Raw genomic sequence first — 7,153 nt, forward strand, 5'->3', positions numbered from 1 at the left:
TGCAGAGCACAACGGGAATTGGTCTCAAGTGTTGTAAACCTAATTACTTGCAGCTGGTTTAACTAAGGAACTCTGGTGGCATGGTGGTTACTCGTTGGGCTGTTAACCTCAAGGTCAGCAGTTCAAAACCACCAGCCACTCCTCAGAAGCAAGATGAGAGGCTTTGTGCTCCCGAAAAGAGTTACCGTCTCAGAAACCCACAGGGGCAGGTCTACCCTGTCCTATAAGGCTGCTGTCTCCCCAATTGGTCCAGTGTCCCTGCTTAAATTAGTCACAGCGGTGTGCGCATTCCATGCACTCACTTTTTGTACTGCCGTGGCTCCCGGGCTCTGAACTGACATGAGAATGGGGTCTAAGAGCATCTTCTCCCCAGCTCCACCAGGCACCTGGGCTTTGGAGCACGTAGGAAAGGGTTGCAAGAGCAAGCTGTCCCCTAACACCCTGCGTCCAGAAGAGAGTCTGAGGAATTCCACAAGTATCCTTGACGAGCTCATTAAAGAATTATGCACGAGTTTGCATCCGCGTGAAAAGGAATTTGATCCCTTTGAACGACCTTGTTGGAGAAGAATTTTGGAAGTACCATGGGCTGCCAAAAAAAACAAATCCCTCTGTTGTGAAAGAAGGATGGCCACTTTGAGATAGAGCGTTCTAACCACGATGCCCCCCCAGTTCCGGAGTTGAGCCAGCTGCAAGTAATTGGGTTTATAACACTTAAGGCCCATGAAGACCAGCTCCTGTTGAGCTCTGCATGTTGCCAAGTAATTCTAGAACTATCTATCTAGAAGTACAGCCACCAAGAAGGCTCCTTAGAGGCAAGGAGGGCAAGACTTTGTCTCACATGCGTGCACTTTGGACATGGTGTCCGGAGAGACCGGTCTCTGCAGAAGGGCATCCTGCTTGGTAAAGCAGCCAAGCAGCGACAATGAGGAAGGCCCTGCAAGGGTTGGATTGGTGCGATGGCCGCGCAGGACTGTGAGGACCGTGCAGGCCAGGGCTGGGCTTTGTTTTGTTAGCGGCACTGGACCAGCGCAACCAAGAGCCCTGGGGCTGCAGATGACCAAGCACGTCACTGTGAACGGTTCCCCTCCACGGGAGGAAACCTGACTATCTGCTTCCGTAAAGGTGGCAGCCCAGGTGCCCAGACAGGGCCAGTCCACTCTGTTGGGGGGAGAGGGGGGGCTGGGGGGGGGCTTGGGGATGGGGGTGGTGATGAGTTGCAAACAACTCAATGGCCCACAGCACCAACCACAGCTTTCCCCACTGAGCTGTGGACTATTTAGAACAGCGGTTCTCAGCCTGGGGGTCGTGACCCCTTAGGAGGGGAGGGTGTCAAACGACCCTTTCGCAGGGGTCGCCCGATTCATGACAGCAGTAAAATGTAGCAACGAAAATAATGTGATGGTTGGGGAGTCACCACCACATGAGGAACTGTACGAAAGGGTCGGCAGGAGGAAGGTTGAGAACCAGGGATTTAGAAGGACAGTAGAAGGTCGTGATGGATGGACAGAGGGGAAAGGGCTATTGCAGACTTGTGACCTTTTGCTAAGGGAAGGTAGGCCTTCGCATGATCTTGAAGTTGACTTTTCTGGGTCTTGAAGGGCCCAGGGACTTCCAGGGCAGGACCCCAAAAGGACAGAGTCTCCAAAATGCCCCGGGCCAGCTCCTGAGGTTCCCTGAGGCTGGTTAAACTCCAACACGCCCAGTCCCCGCCATCCAGTGTGTTCCGGCCACGGCAACCCTACAGGGCAGAGTAGAACAGCTTCCTGGGTGTAAACACTCTCAGGACAGGCAGCCTCAAGGGTGTCCCTTGGAGCAATGGGTGGGCTTCACTGCAGTTGCGGGGTCTGTCTCCATTCTAAAGGTGGAACGACGGATGCAGAGAACAGAGGCTCTGGCATTGGAGGCAAGCGCTTCTCTCCCAAGTCTGTCCCGCAAACACTGCATGGCTCTGAGCCTCCGCTCCACTTCTTCCTTCTCCATCCATCCAGGAGGCCCGTCACGCCTGCCCCAACCTGCTTGCCTAAGTATGGCTGTGCCCTGGAGGCTATCCCAAGTGCCTCCTTAAGAGGAGCACATTTGATTCTTAGGAGAGCAAGCACAGCGCCCTGAAGCTGCGGGGCACAGTCCTGGAGGCCAAGAAGCAACCCAGAGCCTTTGGCCACATGCCTTCCAGAGCCACCCGCCCAAACACTTAAAACGGTCGATTCATCTTTGCTGCGATCAAAAGCATATGTAGAACAAGCCCAGCTGATAGCAAGCTTGCTGGGGGTCGAGGGGGGTGGGCGTTCAAATGAACATTTCAGGGCCTGCTGATGATGCTGGGAGAAGATGAGCAAAGGGCTCTGGACCCATGCGTGGGGCTGCCAGTGTAGATGGCAGGGACCGCATACTGTGGGGCACTCTAACGCTAGGGATCAAGCAAGCAGATTCTTAGGTTAACAATTTAATCTCCTGTCTGCCAAGAGCAGCCCCGCCCACCCAAACCACAGTGCCATCATTCACCTGGAGGCCCCCTGAGCGGGCTGTTGTAGGTTCAAGAAAGGAAACCTAAAGGCCTAGTTAGGAGTCCCGGTGGTGCTGTAGGGTAAGTGTTGGGATGCTAACAGCAAGGTTGGAGGTTCAAACCCACCAGCTTGTGCAAGGGAGAAAGCTGAGGTTATTGGCTCCTGTAAAGACTTCAGAGTCTTGGAAATCATCTATAGGGTCACGTGAGTGTGAACTGACTCCATGGGGTGGATTTGGTTTGGGGTTTTAAAGGACTGGCTATGCCAGCATGGAAGGGAGGGAAGGCTTAAGCACACACGATGAGCAAAGTTGGGTGGTACTTCATAAGTCCAGTGCTGACGTGAGCAGGAGGGCCCTGACTGGAAGGAAGTCAGACTTGGGTCCAAGTCCTTGCTCTGCCTCCCTTAACCGTTCTCAGCCTTAGTGTCTGTATCTGTAAAAATGGGGAGGAAACCCTTCTCCTTTGTGAGACTAAGGCCAATAATCCCATTAACAGTGGACACTTGACAGTATACATCTGTCAGAAACCCTAGCAGTGTCCAACACAGAGAGGAGCCCTCATGCAAGTTAGGCATTGTGGGTAATAATAATGTATCAACCCAGGCCCATCTATGGTAACAAATACAACACACGACTGCAAGAATGTAATAATAGGAGAGAGTGTGTGCAGGGGGAGAAGTGATGTACGGCAACTCTCTACTTTCTGTGCACTTTTTCTGCCAAACTAAAATTGCTCCAAAAGACAAAGTGCATTTAAAAAATGGAATGAGTCGAGCATTCTAGAATCCTCCAGCCTGTGGATGTCTGCCCGAGTCTTTGTTCGTGATGGATCCCACCGTACAAACAATCGTCATTGTGTCGGCACACGCACCCAGGGCTGCAGGGAGCCTTGTTCAGGGCATGCGATGTGGGTAGCAATTTTGACCATCATGAAGGGGGGTGAGTAAGTATTCTAAAGAGTTTGGGTTTGCAAATGGTTGCTTGGTGATACGCCAACATCAGAGGAATCACAGAGCTCAGAGCCGGGAAGGAATGTCTTCGTCACTGAATGCAGGCATCTTACTGTCCGGATAAACTGAAGCCACGGGCTCTCTCTGACATCTCTGTTTTATCCGAGGCTCCTAACGTAGACCAGGTGCTCAGTAAATACTGTGAGGCAGAACTGAGGTGTTCCTCCGTCTCAGACTGAGCAGGGACTGGGGCACCACTGCAGCGCATTGGGGGACACAGAGAACAGTAAGGGACCAGGGCAAAGAGTGCACAAGTGCTCTTCAACAATTGTCTAAGTAACTGAACTGTTTATATCCCTTACACCTTGTATCGGGGTGCTCTGTGTCAGAACTGACTCAGTGACAGTGGGTTTGCTTTTAGAAAACAGAATTCGGGAATCTAGGACAGATGACCCACTCAGGACCAGGGGTGACAGTGGCGATACCAGGAGGGAAGGGGGGTGTAGGAAGGGGGAATTGATCACAGGGAGCTACATATAACCTCCTCCTCTCTGGGGGATGGGCAACAGAGGGGTAGGTGAAGGGAGACATAATAATAATTTATAAATTATCAAGGGTGCATGGGGGAGGGGGCAGAGGAAGGGAGGGGGAGGGCGGAAAAAAGGAAAATGAGCTGATTCTGGGAACCCAAGAGGCAAGCGAATTTTGGGAATGATGAGGGCAACAAATGTATAGATGTGCTCTACACAATTGATCTATGTATTGTGATGAATTGTATGAGCCCCAATAACTTGATTTAAAAAAATAAATCAATAAAAGGAAACAGAATTCAATTGCATTATTATATACTCATTAAAATAACTCTGAAGGGAGGCCAGTCGGTGGTGGTGGTGAGGAAAGAAGGCTAATCATAATTCTTGTGGGTCACGTATCCTGACGTGTGGGTTTTCAGATCTTTTGGTTTAGAGGTATTTTTTTTCTGTTGTCGATGTGAGAAAATTGTCATCAAATAACAATGAAATAGTTGCTTCCTGGAATAAGACACACGTGTCTACACATCATCATACACGTGTCTTTGTGGTTAGGGGACAATGAGTCGCTCCAACTCATAGCAACAGCGCGTGTAACAGAAGGAAATGCTGCCAGTCCTGCACCATCCTCACCACTGTTATATTTGAGCCCATTGTCACGGCCATTGTGCCACTGTCTGTCATTGACGGTCCTCCTCTTTTCCCTGACCCTCATCCACGCGCACACACGAACAAGAATATGTGAGTGTGTGTGCAACTGGCTTTTTTCTTTACTAAAAGAAAATGCTGCAGAACTGACATCCAGTTTTATTTCCTTTTTCATATATGACTTCCACATCCTCTTGCCTGACTACTTCCTCAGATGACCTAGATACATTTTGATCCCTGTAAAGGGATGGCATGCTGCCCGTGGGGAGGATTCTGGATTAGGAATTATTCAGGAGCGCTGGCTCTTTGTCAAGAGTCAGCTCTTCTCTCCTTGGGAATCATTGTGTTCTCCTCAGGGCCCACTCGGGAGACGGGAACTAGGGTTATTTTACCTACGTGTGCATAAGGCTTATGACTTGACAGGAACTTTTCTAAGTGCTTATGATCTTATTTCATTAAAATATCATCTTATTTAACTTTCACAACAATAGCTACTATGATGATCTCTTTTGGGCAGATGAAACTGGAGCAGAGGGTGTATAGCCAATTCGACAAGGATTTAGAAAGGCATGGCACCGCCGCTTGCCAGGACTCCCACCACTCTTGAATGGAAATGAAACTTGCCTAAGGTCTCCTTTCCAGCTCTGGATATGTGACCTTATTTGGGGGGAGTCAGACCCTCTGGGACTGTGATGGAAGCTACGGACCCTTCCTTGGAAAACACACATATGTTGATAAGTTACGTTTCCCACCCATCGGCTTATTTCTCCCCCTTAGCCACACACATTCCAATTACTGGTTGTGGTCCAGCCAGTTCCAAAGTACAGGGATCGCCGGTGTGTCCGACTAGAACCCTGTCCCATAGGGTTTTAAGTAGCAGATCACCACGCCTTGCTTCTGAAGCACCCAAGGGTGGTCTCAAATGTGAACCTTCCGGTTGTTTGCTATCCAAGGACTCGCGGTCACCTACAGAAAAGGCAATGTGTTCCTCTCCGACAGGATGGTGTTTGAGCCTCCAGAGCCTTCCTTGTAGCTCATTGCAAATCCTCCTTTCTTGCCATCATTCCTGATGTGTAACCTCCGTAAGGGCAGTAAGGGGGTCAGACTCACCTCTTTATCTCTAGCACCCAGCTCAGAGCAGGGCTGGGTACATGTTATTTGAAGAGATATATGTGGCATCTCTTCTATTGCTCACCTTTAAATAGGTTCTGCTTTGTCCAGTGTAGCTCTTGAAGTATTGTGTAAGATTCTGGGCACAATCATAATTTGGTCTTCCCCATGTATACTTTCTTATTCCCAAGGGCCATACAAACCCCTGCCCATGCCAATGGAGACCAAGTGAGCTCTGGGGGCGGCCATTGTTGACACTAAAGCAGTACAGTCCTTATGACCTTGTTCATTAAAATGCTACATTCAACTTCCCTCAGCTCCTTTAGAACAGCTAACACAATCACATTGGCTTGCTTCTCGGGCTCCCCAAAGCCAGGCCAGCAGCTTTGCGAACGCCCACCAGTTCAACACCAGGAATGAATGGCTGAAGAGTCTTTTTCATTGCTGTGAGAACTGCTCCTATCGGCAGCCCCACGATAGCCCCTATACAATAGCTTTAAGGGGGCCGAGTGGCTGACTGTGAACTGAAAGGACAGGAGGCCTGTCACCCAGAGCCTCCCACCCTTCCAGCGGCGCCATGCGGGACAAGACCCGATAGCCGTTCTCTGCCGTAGAGATGACAGCCGTGGAAACACTACGGGTCATTCTGCTCTGTCCCACAGGGCTGCGATGAGTTGGAATCACACAACACTTAACAGCACACAACAACACCTTTGCGCCACGAGGCTCGTCCAAGAGAAAAGAGATGGTGTTTGAGCTTTGAGTGAGAATCTTTAAAAAGGACAACCTCTTCCATCATCCACTCTGCTGCTCAGAACTGTCACTAGATCCGTTCTCAAGAGCTCTTGTCACGCTGTATCGAAGCTCTTACCCTGAGACAAGCGCTGGGTAAATGTGAGCCTGGGCACATGATTACTAATGAGCATGGGGGTTGCAGAATGCCATAAGGCCGAATGTAGCTTCTCAGTCGTTTAACCAGAATCAAGAACAGAGCCAGTCGTCCCTCACCATGGTAATAATTCCTCGAGTGGGGACATGTCCTGACCCGGGAAGGGGGTGGGCCCAATGATTTAGTTGCTTATCCCCGTATTCTGCTTTTACCAGTGAGATGGCAAATGGGAATAGGGTCAGCACACGGAGGCCCAACGAACCAGAGGGAGACATTCATGTAATGACTTAAGTGTGCGGTATCGAATGTGAAATGTAGGTCAATGCGCTGTAAATGTATTCATGGGGATGATTTGTCCTCAGCCTGCTTACACGACCCACATTGGGAAACTTCCGCCTCGTGTAAACCAGCCCACAATCCTGCCCATTCCACGCCACTCTCCCCACCCCCACGCCGGATGGCCGGAATCGGGCAACATCCCCCAGTGCTTATCTCGGTAGAAAAGACTGCCTTTCAAACGA

The sequence above is a fragment of the Echinops telfairi genome, unplaced genomic scaffold (genome assembly GCF_000313985.2).
Source record: "Echinops telfairi isolate 266 unplaced genomic scaffold, ASM31398v2 ScPeMD7_4048;HRSCAF=4782, whole genome shotgun sequence".
Lineage (NCBI taxonomy): Eukaryota > Metazoa > Chordata > Mammalia > Afrosoricida > Tenrecidae > Echinops > Echinops telfairi.